The sequence below is a fragment of the Sitodiplosis mosellana genome, unplaced genomic scaffold (assembly GCF_009176505.1).
Source record: "Sitodiplosis mosellana isolate CC-2019 unplaced genomic scaffold, AAFC_SMos_1.0 Smas_scaffold_44, whole genome shotgun sequence".
Taxonomy (NCBI): Eukaryota; Metazoa; Arthropoda; class Insecta; order Diptera; family Cecidomyiidae; genus Sitodiplosis; species Sitodiplosis mosellana.
In genome coordinates this window covers 64,054-78,951 of record NW_022595286.1, presented here as the reverse complement: position 1 = coordinate 78,951, position 14,898 = coordinate 64,054, and the positions used below count along the sequence as shown (strand labels likewise).

General features: G+C 34.9%; 1 pseudogene; it reads left to right on the top strand.

The window, feature by feature from the left end:
• The first annotated feature begins 626 nt into the window (after window positions 1-626).
• Window positions 627-3,036, top strand: LOC129569792 (probable cytochrome P450 6a14; annotated as a pseudogene).
• The last annotated feature ends 11,862 nt before the right edge of the window (window positions 3,037-14,898 follow it).

Sequence of the window (14,898 nt, the reverse complement as noted above, 5' to 3'; positions counted from 1 at the left end):
CAGTTTGCCCTGATCAAATAAAATGTTCAAATTTCAAAAAAAACGAAAGATTGCCACGAAAATAGCACATTCATTCGCTCCGCATAAGCACGCAGTGGCTCCATATTTGCATATAAAATTTAATCGCACAGCTTTCAATCAAACTATCGAAGCCAAGTGAATCTCCAAAGGTCAACATTGATAATTTAAGATGAAAGAAACGATTTGAATATATTAAATAATCGTGGCACGTTTTTATTAGTTTTATTTTGGGAATATTCATGGGATAAAAACTTTATTAAATTAGAAGAAAACTATAATTCGATTGAAAATTCTTTTTCGCTGTTTTTATAATTAATTTTTGATTGTGAACTGACTATGCAATAGCACCAAAAAATAGGCTTAATTTACATTTCATCCTTTTATTGAGCATGAGTGGTAAATAACTGGAAAAATAAGTCAACTATCATTCGCTAATCGTGTGACGAGCATCAGTTCTGATATACATATTCAATTAAATGTAGGCGAAAGATATAAATAGTGATATTCGGGCGAAGATGTATTCAGAAGTGTTGAGTGTTTGATCCGAATCGGTTTAAAATTTGGTTTTTCGCAGAGCAAGAGTGTGATTTTAAAGTAGCCTAAATATGGATTTCGAAGCGGTAGACCGTAATTTTCTACCATTTCCTAGAGCGGAATATTTAATCGGAGTAATTGTTGTTTTAATTTCATTTCTCTCAATTGCGCATGGCTATTTCAAGTATTCGTTTAGATATTGGAAAGCGAGAAACGTTCCGCATGATGAGCCGTCGATTCCATTTGTAAATATCAAAGGTTTTGCAACAAAGTGGAATCCTGGAGTTTTATTTAAACAAATGTACGACAAATATAAATCGTCTGGCAAAAAATTCTTTGGAACATATATTTTCTCGCGCCCAGTTGCAATCGTTCAAGATCTTGATTTAGTGAAGAATATTCTCGTGAAAGATTTCAGTAATTTTCAAAACAAAGGATTTTTCTACGACGATGCAAATGCGTAGCGCACACGTATTTGTTGTTGTTAGTCCAAAATGGAAACCAACGCGCGATAAATTGTCACCAATATTTTCATCTGGCCGATTGAAGTCAATGTTTCCAGTAATGATTGAAGTTGCTGAACGATTTCGTGCAAATTTAATTCAACACCAAAATCACGTTCAATTGGAAATGAAAGATCTAATCGATCGATTTTTAACTGATATGAATGGTGCGTCCGCATTTGGTATTGACTGTAACTGCATGAGCGAACAAAATTCCATATGGGCGAGGGTCAGGTCGGTAACGTTACAATTCGCACGCCTATTTCGCCCATATCTCTGAAAATAATAATGAAAACCCAAAATTTCAAAAGTGCATATGATAGTGCTGCCCATACCACACATTTCAAAGAAAAGTTTTTATTTTTATCACCTATAGTATTGGACTTATGAACGATTAAAGGCGTCGGTAACGTTACAAAATTTTGGAAGTGATTTGCGAGGTTGCTCAACGTTTTTATGAAAATTAGCGAATCTACCCAGGCATAAATCTGTTGTCACTCATTATATCGTAGATGAAGGATCAAAGAAAAGATAGAAATACAGGGTGTGCATGAAAAACTGTTTTGGTGGTCTCTGGACCCAGTAGGCGTAGAATCGGTAACGTTACAAAAAAAATCGGTAACGTTACACGTGCGATTTGAGTGCTCCAAAAACCAGAAAAGAAAATAAAAATCATATTTTCTCGAATTTATTATTAAAGTTTTGGCCCATTTCTACAAAAATATGTAAAGGTTCTTGTAGTTTTGTAAAAGCATAGTAGAAATCTTGTGCTTTCAAAAAACGGTCGGTAACGTTACAAAAATCGGAAAAAAATCGAAAATTTGTAGATTTTCATATGAAAAAATTATCCGAATTGGATAAAATTTTCAGAGAATATAAGTTTTATGAAATAATTAAGCTATGCAAAAATTCATTGCGATCGAACGACGTTAATATACTTTTTTGCTCCTTAGAAACATTTTTTGCGTGGTTTCGTCTTACTGACCCTTGCCCATATACGCAACCATCAATAATCAAATATTTGTAAATCCAAGACACGGTCAATTAGCGCTAATATTTTTGGCCGGATGGAAAAGCATCGCAATAAAATTCCAATTTAAGAGACTTCACGAAGGTGTTGTGGATTTTTTCACAAATATTGTTGATGAATTATTTGAATATCGCGAAAAAATCATGTAAAACGAAATGATTACGTTGACACTTTGATGAAATTGAAAAACCAAGCGGGCAACAAAGCAATGTCAAGAGACGAAATCATAGCAAACGCATTGGTACTTTTCGTGGCAGGTTTCAAAATGTCATCGGCAGTCCTAACAAACTGCTTGTACGAGTTGGCATTTAATCCGGACATACAAACAAAAGCCAGAGACGAGATACGTCAAAAATTAGCAAAACACGGAGCATTCACATACGAAATGCTGCTTGATTTGCCTTATATCGATAAAATAATCAAAGGTTGGCTTTACATTTTAACATTGCGATCGTATTTTTATTGCTCACTTTCGGCATTGATTTTTTTCTATCTCTCTATTTGCAAACAGAAACACTTCGCAAATATCCTCCACTGAGTATTGTCAATCGAAATACTGCAAATGATTATCAAGTACCCGGAACGAATGATGTTATCGAGAAGGACGTAGACATTGTCATTCCAGTATATGCTATACATCATGATCCCGAATATTATCCCGAGCCGGAGAAATTTAATCCAGATCGGTTTAATATTGAAGCAGTGAAAGGACGTCATCCAATGGCATATATACCATTCGGATCTGGCCCGCGAAACTGCATTGGCGCACGCATTGGCATGATTCAAGTTCGAATTGGCCTCGTCACCATGTTGAGATCCTTTGATTTTTCACTCAACTCGAGGACAGAATTTCCTTTTACCATCAATCCAAAAGCACTCGTTTTAAGTTCGAGTGGTGGCATATACATGGACTTGAAAGTAATTGATCAAGAGCCAATGAAGTTGTGAGAATTTCGAATAAATGTAAAAGTCGAGGGGTCAACTCATTTCTGACGTATATGAATCTCAGCACACGTTTATGTGTACTGTGTAGTGCATACATCTAATGTTGAAAGTTTAATAAATATTTTTGAGAACTCATTTATTAAGCCGATCGTTGTTTTTCTCCTGAAAATCTGTCAAGTTTTAAACTTTTTTTAGATGATTGAAGCGCACCGAGTGAACGAGCAACGGCCGCGCGGACACTGAGTTTGCGTGCGTAAAACATGCTCAGTGCGATAGTGCGCTGCGGCACAAACAAACTCACTCCATGAAGTGAGTATAAGCGCACTCGTACACAACGAACAAACAATAGAGATGGTACACAAAGAAAGAAACACAAAGGAAAGAAGAAGATAATACACACTCAACTCTTTATATGTGTGTATAAACGTTATAAGGCAACAGAGTCAGAGTGTGCACATATTTATTAGCAGCAGAGTCAGAGTGCGAACTTAAACTCATAACGAAGTGCGTGTAAACGCACAGAGCAGAAAACGGCTCTCAGTTGAGTTGCTGAATACGCTACTGAGCGTGCGCTCAGTCATCTCTGTGAACAGATCAGCATTGAAGGCAGTTGTGTTTTGCATGTCAAAGTGTATTTTACCCTGACAATTTGTCGCATCCGAGTCACCGTATTCATTTAAAAACGCAATTAAGTATACCCACACTCTCTATTCAACTGCTAAAGTGTTCAAGAGAACTATTCTAGTTTTAGCATCGAGAAAGTGAAACGAACAACATACAAAATTAGCCATATTATTGTGTATTTGAATCATTGGGTAAGTTAAACTTGTGAAATTGAGAAAAAAAACATAACAAAATCAATTATTCTGCGTTGAAGCATCATTCAATATTTTTTTTCTACTTTTTAATTCAGAATTCAATTTGTTTTCACAGCTTTTCATACTGATCAAGTAAAATGATGAAGTTTGATGCGCTCAACTTTGACTGCCTCGGGTCTGTTCTCAAGCATTTGGAGCTGATAGATCTACTGAATGTGGCTGAATCAACCAGTCGACTGAACAAAGCAGCAGAGCTCGTTTATGCTCGCAAATATGGAGATAAAAGCGTTTGGTTACGTAATATACGAATTTCTCCAAATCGATTATTATTCTACACCAAAGACGCGTCAACAATTATTATAGACGATTTAAAGAATGCTCTGCAGTTGTTGCGGTGTGTTGGGCGCAAGATTTCAAAATTAAAAATGATGATGGATGTTTTTAGTGAAATGGACATTGACAAACTATCAAAAAGAGATCAGAGGCTATTTACTTATATCAACGATTATTGTGCTGAATACGTTAAGCATATTACGATAAATCCATCAATGTTATATTCAAGTACTCTTATGGAGCATTTTGATAAGCCTTTCCCTAACGTTTATAGGTTTGACCACAGAGACTATGATTTTACTGGGGAGGTTTCCCTCAACAGAGTATTCCCCAAGTTGAAGGAACTTAGATCTGTCTACAGCAGAAACGTATCATTCTTCAGCATCAATACAAACAATTTTCCATATTTAGAAACGTTTATTTTTAGGGAGTTTGGTAAAACATTGACCAAAATGAAATGGTACAAGCTTTTTTACAGTTGAATCCACAATTGAAACCACTTGGGCTTGAGTCACATGACTTTCTTCACAGCAATTTGAACACAGATTTGCTTCGAAATGCAGTTGAATGTTTGCAAAATATTGAAACTCTGCTGCTTGATATAAAACCAATCACATTTCTCACAGGCTGTGACAATACTATACAAATGAAAAGTGTGAAGACATTTGTAATTTGTTTAAAAAAATTTAACGAATTGCCAGAATGTTTTCTACCTTTTTCATTTGGACAGCTCGAGCTATTACGAATCTCGTTTCCAAAACAACAATTTCTTAATTCGTTCATTGAAGAGTTCTACAATTTCATTGACAGAAATTCGAAGATTTCGAACATAATAATCGATTACATTCCTTCAAATAACGTGGATTGGTCGAGATTGGCTAGATCTTTGCCATTGCTGGATAAGATTCAATTACACGTACGCTTTTCAACTGATGAAGCAATTGAACTTATGTCTAAATTTCGAATGGTTAAAAAATTTGAATTTATGTTAAAGGATGAATATGGTTGTTTCCGCGAAAGACTAGGCTACGAATGGGAAAGTAAATATGATACGGTCCGGAAATTTGTCGAATTGAAACGCAGAACTTGAAGTAATAACGATGGAAAATGTCATAAATAGTTTTTTCAATGTGTTTCGAATTTTCACAATGCAAACGTACAAAATTAAAAAAAATATATCATCTCTTTTATCAATAAGAAAATAAGAATAAAAACTTGTGTTGAAACTTATTCTATAATTGTAAAACTAAAACCGAAATTTCGTTGGAAAAACACCCTATTGCTTTGGCTATCTCAGCACAAAAAAAGCAATTGTACTTACTTAAATGAATGCGCATTTCGAACGCTTGGACCAGCGTCCATCATCAGCACTAATACGACTCTCAATTTTCGGCTGGTGATTTGCGAAACAAAAACGACCACACACCAACACAACGTAAAAATAGCTGATCAGCAACAAAAAAACATCCACCGCATCAAATCAATGCAAATAATCAGTTGCGCTATCCATAATAAATAAGAATTAAACAGAAGTTGTGGCATGTGCATAAAAAAGTCGCATCGTGTTCAATTGTCGGTATTTCACAACGGTGGCATCACTGTACAAACGCAACATCAAGCAAGCATCGCAGTAACGTTAGAGAGGGATGAAGCTATGACGCGCATAAACAAATCGTCGCTGACAACAGACAATTCTCATACACAAACAGTAGTGGCTGTGACAAGCAAGCCAGCCAGCCAGCCAAACAAACCAATCAGGACTTTATGTTCCCGTTCTCCGCATTCAATGGTGCAATCTCCTTCTCAATATAGTAACTTTCATATCTATTGGTGAGACGTAGAAAAATGCAAGTTTGTCCAACTTCGTAGCAATGAAGAGAAGTATGTTTGATGGCAACTAAAAATGGTTAAAAGAATTTATGTATTTTGAATGGTAGCGTTAGCGAAAAAAGAATTCATGTTTATGGTCAAGTTAATTTTGCAAAACGAATGCATGTTGTTCTATCTATTCAGTTAATAATAAAGAGAAGCATGTTCTCATACATCATATTGTCAAAAAAGGAAGTTTGTTTGCTAAAATAGTGTAAATAATTAAATTTATTCCGACCGCATTGAACAGGAATTCATAAACCTTAACACGCTCATCGTGTGGAATGAATCGTGTAGAAAAGTTCACCCTACGTATGTAAGGCATTTTATTTTTATTCAAGCTGATATATAGTAAATATTTGTTAGCGTGCTCTGGTAAAAAAAAAGTCTTGCGAATGGGCTAACTGAGCTTTTGGATCCACCAATCACAATTCTTCAACATTCTAGGTGCAGCTTATAAGATTCCTTTGTTATCTACTAGATAATATCTAGTGCATACAAACGCCTTTGGGCCGACAACGTTTGAACGCCTGTATAAGGTAACCGTGCATCGGATCACATTGCTTCAAAAAAGCATTTTTATTTGTTAACCATTTAATGCGCAATTTTTTGTTTTTGAATAATTTTGATATATGTTTTGTGCCACGGTAAACAGAGAAGAACCCCATACTTGGATTTTTGAAAAATTGCATATGTGTCGAGAAAATCGGAAAAGCGTCAAATCGCTATAACAGCTTGAATAAATTAAATTTCAAAAAACTAATGATGCAGAAAGTTCAATTGATGTGTTTTGGTCCTATGAGTCATAATTCGACAGTTGAAAAGTGTGTACAAACTCACAAAATGAGGGTAGGAAAAATATGGAATTCTGCTATAATTTCGGATTTTTTTTACAGCAGTTCATAAACACAAAAAACTTTCCATTCAGCTAACCAATTGTAACCAGCAACGTATCAAATGAAAGCTGGTTTAATTCCCTACATTTGTGTCTAAACAAGTATGCAAAAATATTCAGTGGTTTCGTAGATATAGCGTTTGTCGTATCTGGTTACTTTAGAAACCAATGCGTGATAAAGGGTCAAGATGTTCTCTATATTTTTGTCTTTTTTTACAAGCGGTTATTAGGTTATAAACAAGAATGTGCGGAAAAACAGAAATTTGACAAAATAAATTAATTGGACTCTAAATTAGATACATTTTTGACACTTTCAATGGATTTGATTGTTTTTTTTTATTATTTATGTCTATAGCATTTCCTGTGTTAATCATGAAGAATCCGGGATTTTGAATATTTGTTGTTTCGTTATCTATGGCCTAAAATCAACCAAGAACCAGTACTCCTAATACTACAAAAAACTAATGCAATAGAGGGTTATTAATTGTTTTAATGAAGAAAACTTATGAAAATTCACGCGATAAATGTCAATTTGATATTTTCAAACATACATTTTAAGTCATACGATTGAAGTTTACAATATTTTTTTCATTCGAATCGAAGAGCTAACTATATGAAATTTCGACGATTTACTCAGACTTGTTTACTTTTTTCGATACGAACAACATTTCAGTGTAACTTTTCAGGTGCCACTTTATTCGAATCTAAAATTTCATCTAATATTGCCCTCGACGATGTTAAGTTATTAAATTATGACCATTCACCCAATTTCTAATTGCTATTTAGTTCTTATTCGTATCAAGTGAGTTAATTGGGTTGCCATTTAACGATGGTTCCCTTCGTTTTTAAGTCAGGAAATGTCCTATTTATCGCTTATAAACGAATCAAATTCGAGATGAGGAGAATTCCAAAACGGGATGTATATACAAATAATTTATTGGCTGTATTTGTGTGGCATAACGTGAGCGACGTGTCTCGTATCGGTAATAAAATGTTGAAATACAATTATTTGAAATTGACACATGTGATATCTGTGATACTCGCACTCACACACATACTGGGCGCTTCGATACTTGTGCATTCCATATGCATTTACACTTCGCAAAACACATGGTAGCACCAAAATATACCACGCAGCCCATCTTTCGGTCAATAAAAGGATCCCATTGAATAGACGTGTGTGTGCGATGCGCGCCCGCATTTCATTTAAAACTATTTCGATTTTAACAATCACATTGGTTGTCGCTCTCTCGGTGTCCTCTCAATTGTTCTGGACTATAAATTTATTGCCTCTCTCGGTGTGTGTCATATGTGCTCTACGGCTTCTATTTTACGGTCTTCGTTTGTTTTAGGGTTGCGTTGTTTTGGCCACACTTAAAATATATCAAATAATTTTATTCGCTCATTTTATTGATCATTTACAATATTTACAAGCATTTTGAAATTCGAAACCCATCGAAATAATAATCAAAATTTATAATTTTAACGCGAAACGGCGTTGCCGTCGTCCATTTGAACATAAACATTATTTTTGCAATTGTCATAAACTTAGGTGCACGTTTGCCATCGATTCAAAAATGGCTTTTTTCGAGGAATTTATTCTTGTGTCGTGTAACATCATGATCGATTATTTTCATGGTGCTTCATATAAATGCATTCGGCTATAAAATTTGTTTGACGCAGTTAAATGACCAAAAATGTCGTAAAAACCCAGCGCTCACATGTGAGGAGTGTGAGTGTGTGGCTTTTTCGACTGACTATCCGTTTTTATTTGTTTTTGATCCAATTTATTTATGATTATTTTAATAAACGCTAAAAACACACCAAACCGCTTTGTGTCCATATCGGCATTTCTGAATACACATTCCATTTGTATGCACTTGTATCGCACCGAGTCGAACAATAACCAAATACCATCATGAACATTCGTTACAATTACAAAAGGATTTTGATTTTATAACCATGCATGATTTTTATTGCCACTGTGTTATTCAAATCGAATGAATTAAATATAATTTTTATGCGTAAAAACGCATAAAAACAATATTATATTCATATTGTCTTTGTGCAACCAAATTCTAAACAATATGGCACAATTATGAATAGTAATGCCAAATATATAGAGAATAATCGAGCATCGGCCAGTCATATAGACCAATCGCATTTCAACCATTGTTTACTCTAGTTAATGAATCAACATGAATACAATTGATTCCGTTTTATCAGTCGCATTGTTGGTTTTGGTCAATATGGTGCTGAAAAATCATAAAAATATGGCAATGTATCGATCGGTATAAAGAAGCATGCACCCGATTTTTTTTTTTTTTTTCATTTTTTCATATTTTTTCCCGTAGCAATTAACAAAGGTTCGCTTTAATTCGAGAGCTCGGGGCTACATGTGAATCACATGACATGATTCAGCTTAAGTTTCCCAGTTTAATTAATTACAGCTTTTCAAACTGTAAATGAATTCGATTTTCAAACAGATGTTTCCACAGAAAAGTCTAGCTTCTTCAAAAAATAAATCAAATTCTTCAGAGAGAAAGAAAAAACTCTACTTCGAGCTTCTGGGAATGAATTTATGATTTTCTGGTTCAGAAATATCTCTTGTTGAAGACAAACTTCTTCATTTGTAGCTCCGTTAGATGCTTTTGAAAATGATTTTCATAAAATTTATTTCAATAAAATGCTTTATTCCATAAAAAATTGAAGATTACAATCAAGATAGTCGCAATTTGACTATTCCTGGATCAAAAATACGATATCAATATCTATGGATGCTCTTTCTATAGAAAAAGTCCAAAGAATCGGATTTCGCGTGAACAAAAAAAAAATCAATTATTATTTCTGTCACTCATCGCCGTCATTCGATCCAGAATAAAATCTCTTCGTTCCACTCGATTTGCAATGTGGTCAATAGCTTCACTTTTTTGCTGAGCCTAAAAAAAATTTCCTGTCGAAACTATCTAAACTCCCCATAGCTTATGAAATCGATTACTTTATTAGCCAAAATCAGTTATTGAATTCAATTTGCTGTCAAGTTGTCGAACGACAAAAAAAAGAGAAATCAAATAAAAAAGCAGATTTTACGAGCGAAAAACATGGCAATGAATGAAGCCGAGCCCAATAGAAGCAGCACATATCTATTGATGTCATAAATTGAAGGAGAAAAAAAAATGCAAATACACTTGTCACTTTGCTACCACAGATGTTATCGTCGTAAACATCTGAATAAAAACGGCTTGTTACCATATCGACCGATATTGCATTGGCCACATCTGAAAATGGTTTTAAACAATGAACATATTGAAATGTGTGATATGAGGCTCAGTATTAGGTTTTGAATTTGAAACAATGATGGATTTTTGCAGTGAATATTTTTCTGGTTTAGACAAAAGTGTCCTTCAAAATCAATTTTCAATCAATGTCCAGCTCAAAGGCGGATTTTTAATCAATTTTGCGCCGACACCTTCGTTGCAATATGAATGACTCAACTGTGGACAAAGCCAACATGCGAATATGCACTGAATGGTGTCTACGGAAGTGACAATCAACTAATCGACAATCTGTAAAACAAACAAAAAAAAAGACACTGCAGCCGCTATTGTTATATGCGTCTACTGTATCCCGACCGAAGTCAGTGGTCTTTTTTGTTACAAATTTTAGGGTGACCGAAGCAAAGCATCAACTTAACACAAACAAAAGCGAAGAACTATATATTTGCCGATTTTACGACTTTTCGGTCATTTGCGTATAGAAAATCGGATTTTATGTTTGTATTAGCTGTTACCGTTTTTGTGCTGCACATGTGACGTCAATCGGATGGGTTCTCTCTTCGCTCGGTTCAATATTTACTTTTTTTTTACGATTTGCATCTTTTCCTCTATTTCAATAGGAAAATCACCATGGCCATCACCATCAAGTCAGATCAATTTTGGTTGGAAACATTTTTGCTTGCATTTAAAGGCGAGAGACATGGCCGTTTTTATTCATCGTTATCGTTTCGACTCGAATAATATATTTAAGTGAAAAATATAAAAATGTGATAAAATGCAATTCCTCTATCGACCGAATGTCGTTTGCATTCTTGCCAATCGACAATGCCGCAGAGTGTGAGATAACGCACATCTCTTGTCTAATACTTTGGAATATATTCCACTTTGCAAACCGAAGATTATGCAATCGAAACGTGTTCTGGATGATGTGCGATGCCAATAGACGCATGCAACGTTATGCATCTGCTGCGTCGCCCCGTCTCGATATACCGGAACTGTCATACACACGACACACATACACTCTGCTATGTATGCTCATGGCGTGTATGTTCGGGCAATAAAATAAATTATGAAATTTATGCAACGTAATTTTTTACGACGTGTGGTAATTTAAAAATGATGTTTGTTGATCACATTTCGCGTATATTCTCTCTCTCTCTCTCTCTGTCGGCTATTGATGCGTATGCACATTTACGTTACGTCTCCATAATAAAGTTGTAACTATTACATGGGCCGTTTACTACGAATTCTCTTTTTTTTGGACTTTTTTTGAATCGATAGACTCGATACTCTCCTGGTTGGTTTTTCCATTTCCATGCATTTCATGGCTCGGTAAATTGCGCCTGAATTTATGACACTTTTTTACGCAATTGATTTTGATTATTTAAAGTCCCGAAATGTAAATCAAAATTTCATCAACAACAACGACAACAAAAAATTGCATGAGTCCAGTTACATCGTAAAAATCAATTTCTTGTAAAATGCGATCCAGTGATTTACGAGAATGGAAACAACGGAAAGCAACCTGATGGGTGCTACAACAAGCTATTTAGTAGATACATTCAGAGTTCATAGGGAATTTACGGATATTTCGATAGATTTTTGAATGAAAATTGGCCGAAATTTCGAAACGCTTCAGTTTTATACCTTTTTTGCGTTGTTTCAGTGGTATTATACCACCAGTTTGGCTTCATTTGCAGTTGAAAAAATCAAATTGATTCAATTATTTACCGCCGAAAACGGAATTTTTCGTAAAAAAAGGCATTTTCGTCGATAAAATTGATTTTTGTCAATAAAAAAAACCATTTTCGATGAAAAATGCGTTTTCGTTGAAAAAAATCCAATTGTGTACATTACGCCATGGTTCACATCACAGATGATTCCTTCAATATAATAAAACTTCCTAAATAATATGGCTAAAAATCCGTTTTTCTTCCTCAGGCGTTCGAAATTCGCCCAATTTATCGTCCTTTATCGCCTAATTCATGGCGGTACTATATCAAATTTCAGAGAATATCTTTATTATCTCTCGTGGAAATAGCCTAAAACAATCACTGGTCACGGCAGTAGCAGTAGTTCGGCATCGTATTTCGAAGAAACAATCAACAATATCATCGGTAATAGGAAATATTTTTATGATTGGCGCTCGTAAAACCGACGTGAATGTGTGATTTTGCGTGTCCACAAAATGAATTGCGTGCTCCGTATCAACACCAGGTTTTAATGTATGGATGAGCAATTTTTGGGCGTCACACGCACAATGTGTTTGGAGTGTCAATAAAGGTGATGATCAAATTGCAATTATTTCCGATGATGATGTGTCGAAAGTCGAAACAATTCAACACATATATACATTTTGATTGCGATTCTCTTTCTCTTCCACTCTCTCGCTCTCCCAACGTGATGTGTTACATATATGAACATTATTCGTTTGGAATTTTTTCATTTATTTTATTCGCTTGTCAATGAAGCGAAAGGCGGTTGTCTGAAATGAGCGCTACTGCAAATTGCATCATATAAAATCGGTTTTATGGCTCGTGAATTAAATTAACACGCATAGCACACAAACCGGAGCACACCACATCGGCACTTAAACACTTATTTGATGGCAGAAGGTAGGAATATATAGGCATTTTATTAATATTTATCTTATTAATATCAGACAGTTTTATTGGACTATATTCAACACATATATGATATGAGCGCATGAAGCTCGGATTGTATGAGCGACACCGTGTGGAATGCAGCGACTGTGCAGTTTGCATGTGATTCACGGTGACATTCAATGCACCATAAAATTTATGATTTGTAACTTAATTTGTTTTCGGAGACGAGAAGTTTAATCATTTCGTTTCTTGAATTAAATCATTCATTTCTATAACAGTTATGAACATTTGCACATAGACATACATATTTTACACACTTCGAAGTGTGGTTCAGGGAAACCGAACTGGATCTGTTTATTTTGCACGAAACTTATTACGGTTATTGATAATTTTACGACATTTTGATATGATATGAGAGATTGAATCACTCTGCTGTCTATCCGAGTGATAAAGATTTGTTTTTGTATAAATAAGGAGAGGGAAAGAGAGGGCATGGTACAGAGCGCTATAGGAAGGGAGAAACAGATATAGATCAAGATTTATAATATTCTTGCAACTTCACTCATTATTCACATTGAAAATGAACCGTAACCGTTTTATGTAATCCGTATTTTGATGGTCCAGAACATCAAGTTCGTGTTGAATGGTCTGTACTGCACATAAACTCATTTTCCGAATTGATTAAGACAAATACAGCAGTTGAACTTCAAACGAATCTAATTTCTTTTGATTTCAGGTTTGAAATTTGAATATATACAGTTTCATTCTTCAGTTTAGAATGCCTATTCCGACTTTCACGCCCAATTTTTCAGCTACGGCTTGACTTTCTATGAGCGGTGGGCCACCACTATTCTCTACCAAATGAATACGGATGAGAAATTTCAAGTCATCTTTCTGGAAGGAATAATAACCGAAATTCGAATTAGAGATAAAGTTTATGATTCACGACTCGACTGGTTGGCTAAAGTACTTAACATATGATATACTAGGCTAGTAATAATTAGTAGCTAGAGACAACGAATTTCTCTTCATTTGAACATCATTTTTCTCATAGAACATATATGAGCAGATTATTGGTATCAAACAATTAGGAAAAGAAGACGTCTCAACAGTATGGATTTAAAAGAAGGTAAAAAGGCAAATTTATTGCTTTGCAACATTTCGTTTCTATATTTATCATTTCATCGGACGCTGTTAATCGCTTTTCAACTAAAAATAAGCATTGTGATTTGCATATTACCTGGAGCAATCTTAGGGATATTTTTAATCCCAACTCTGAAGAATACGAACACAGAAAAGGATGGGAATTAGTGAAGATTAAGTATGAACCGGTGAAATGGTGTCTGATATGAGTTGTTTCCATAGCCATTCCAAAAGTCTTGCTCACAATACCACTTTATGGTTGAATATAATCGAAACTCTTCATTCGATTCTCAGTTGTCAAGGCGAAAGGGTCACGTTGTATTTGAAACATATCAAGTTTTGTTTCTCTGCCCATTGGAAGTGAGTTTTGACGAAGTAACAAATTTAATAGTGTTCATATAAATATTTGATAAAGAACATCTAAACTGAGTTTACTGCGAACAATATCTCTTTATGCTAACAGCAATTCGTACACGAACGAGTCAGTGGAACAGTTGGTGTGAGCGAGACAACGTTTGACAGCAAACAATTTGGTTGTGTCAGTTTAAATGTTCTTCCATTATATTTAAAATTATAACACCTTGTTAAATTACCATTTCGTTCTGCTTTCAGCTCGTGCATTGCAATTATTTGACAAGCCATCATGAACGTTGAGATTCCACCGGCGCAAGATTCGCTAAAACATATTCTGAATGCCTTGAATGATGATTGCATTCAGTTGATTTTACGTCAATTGGAAAACGTACTGGATTTTCTGAATGCAGCCGAAACATGCACCCGATTCCAGGAAAATGCGAAGCTCTCATTTCGATCAAGATTCGACAAAATTCAAATCGACAAATTACACAACAATACATTTTATAGTAAGATCGTGACGACGGATCTACTACCAAGTTTCCTCAACATTTTCGGCCCTTTAGTCATGG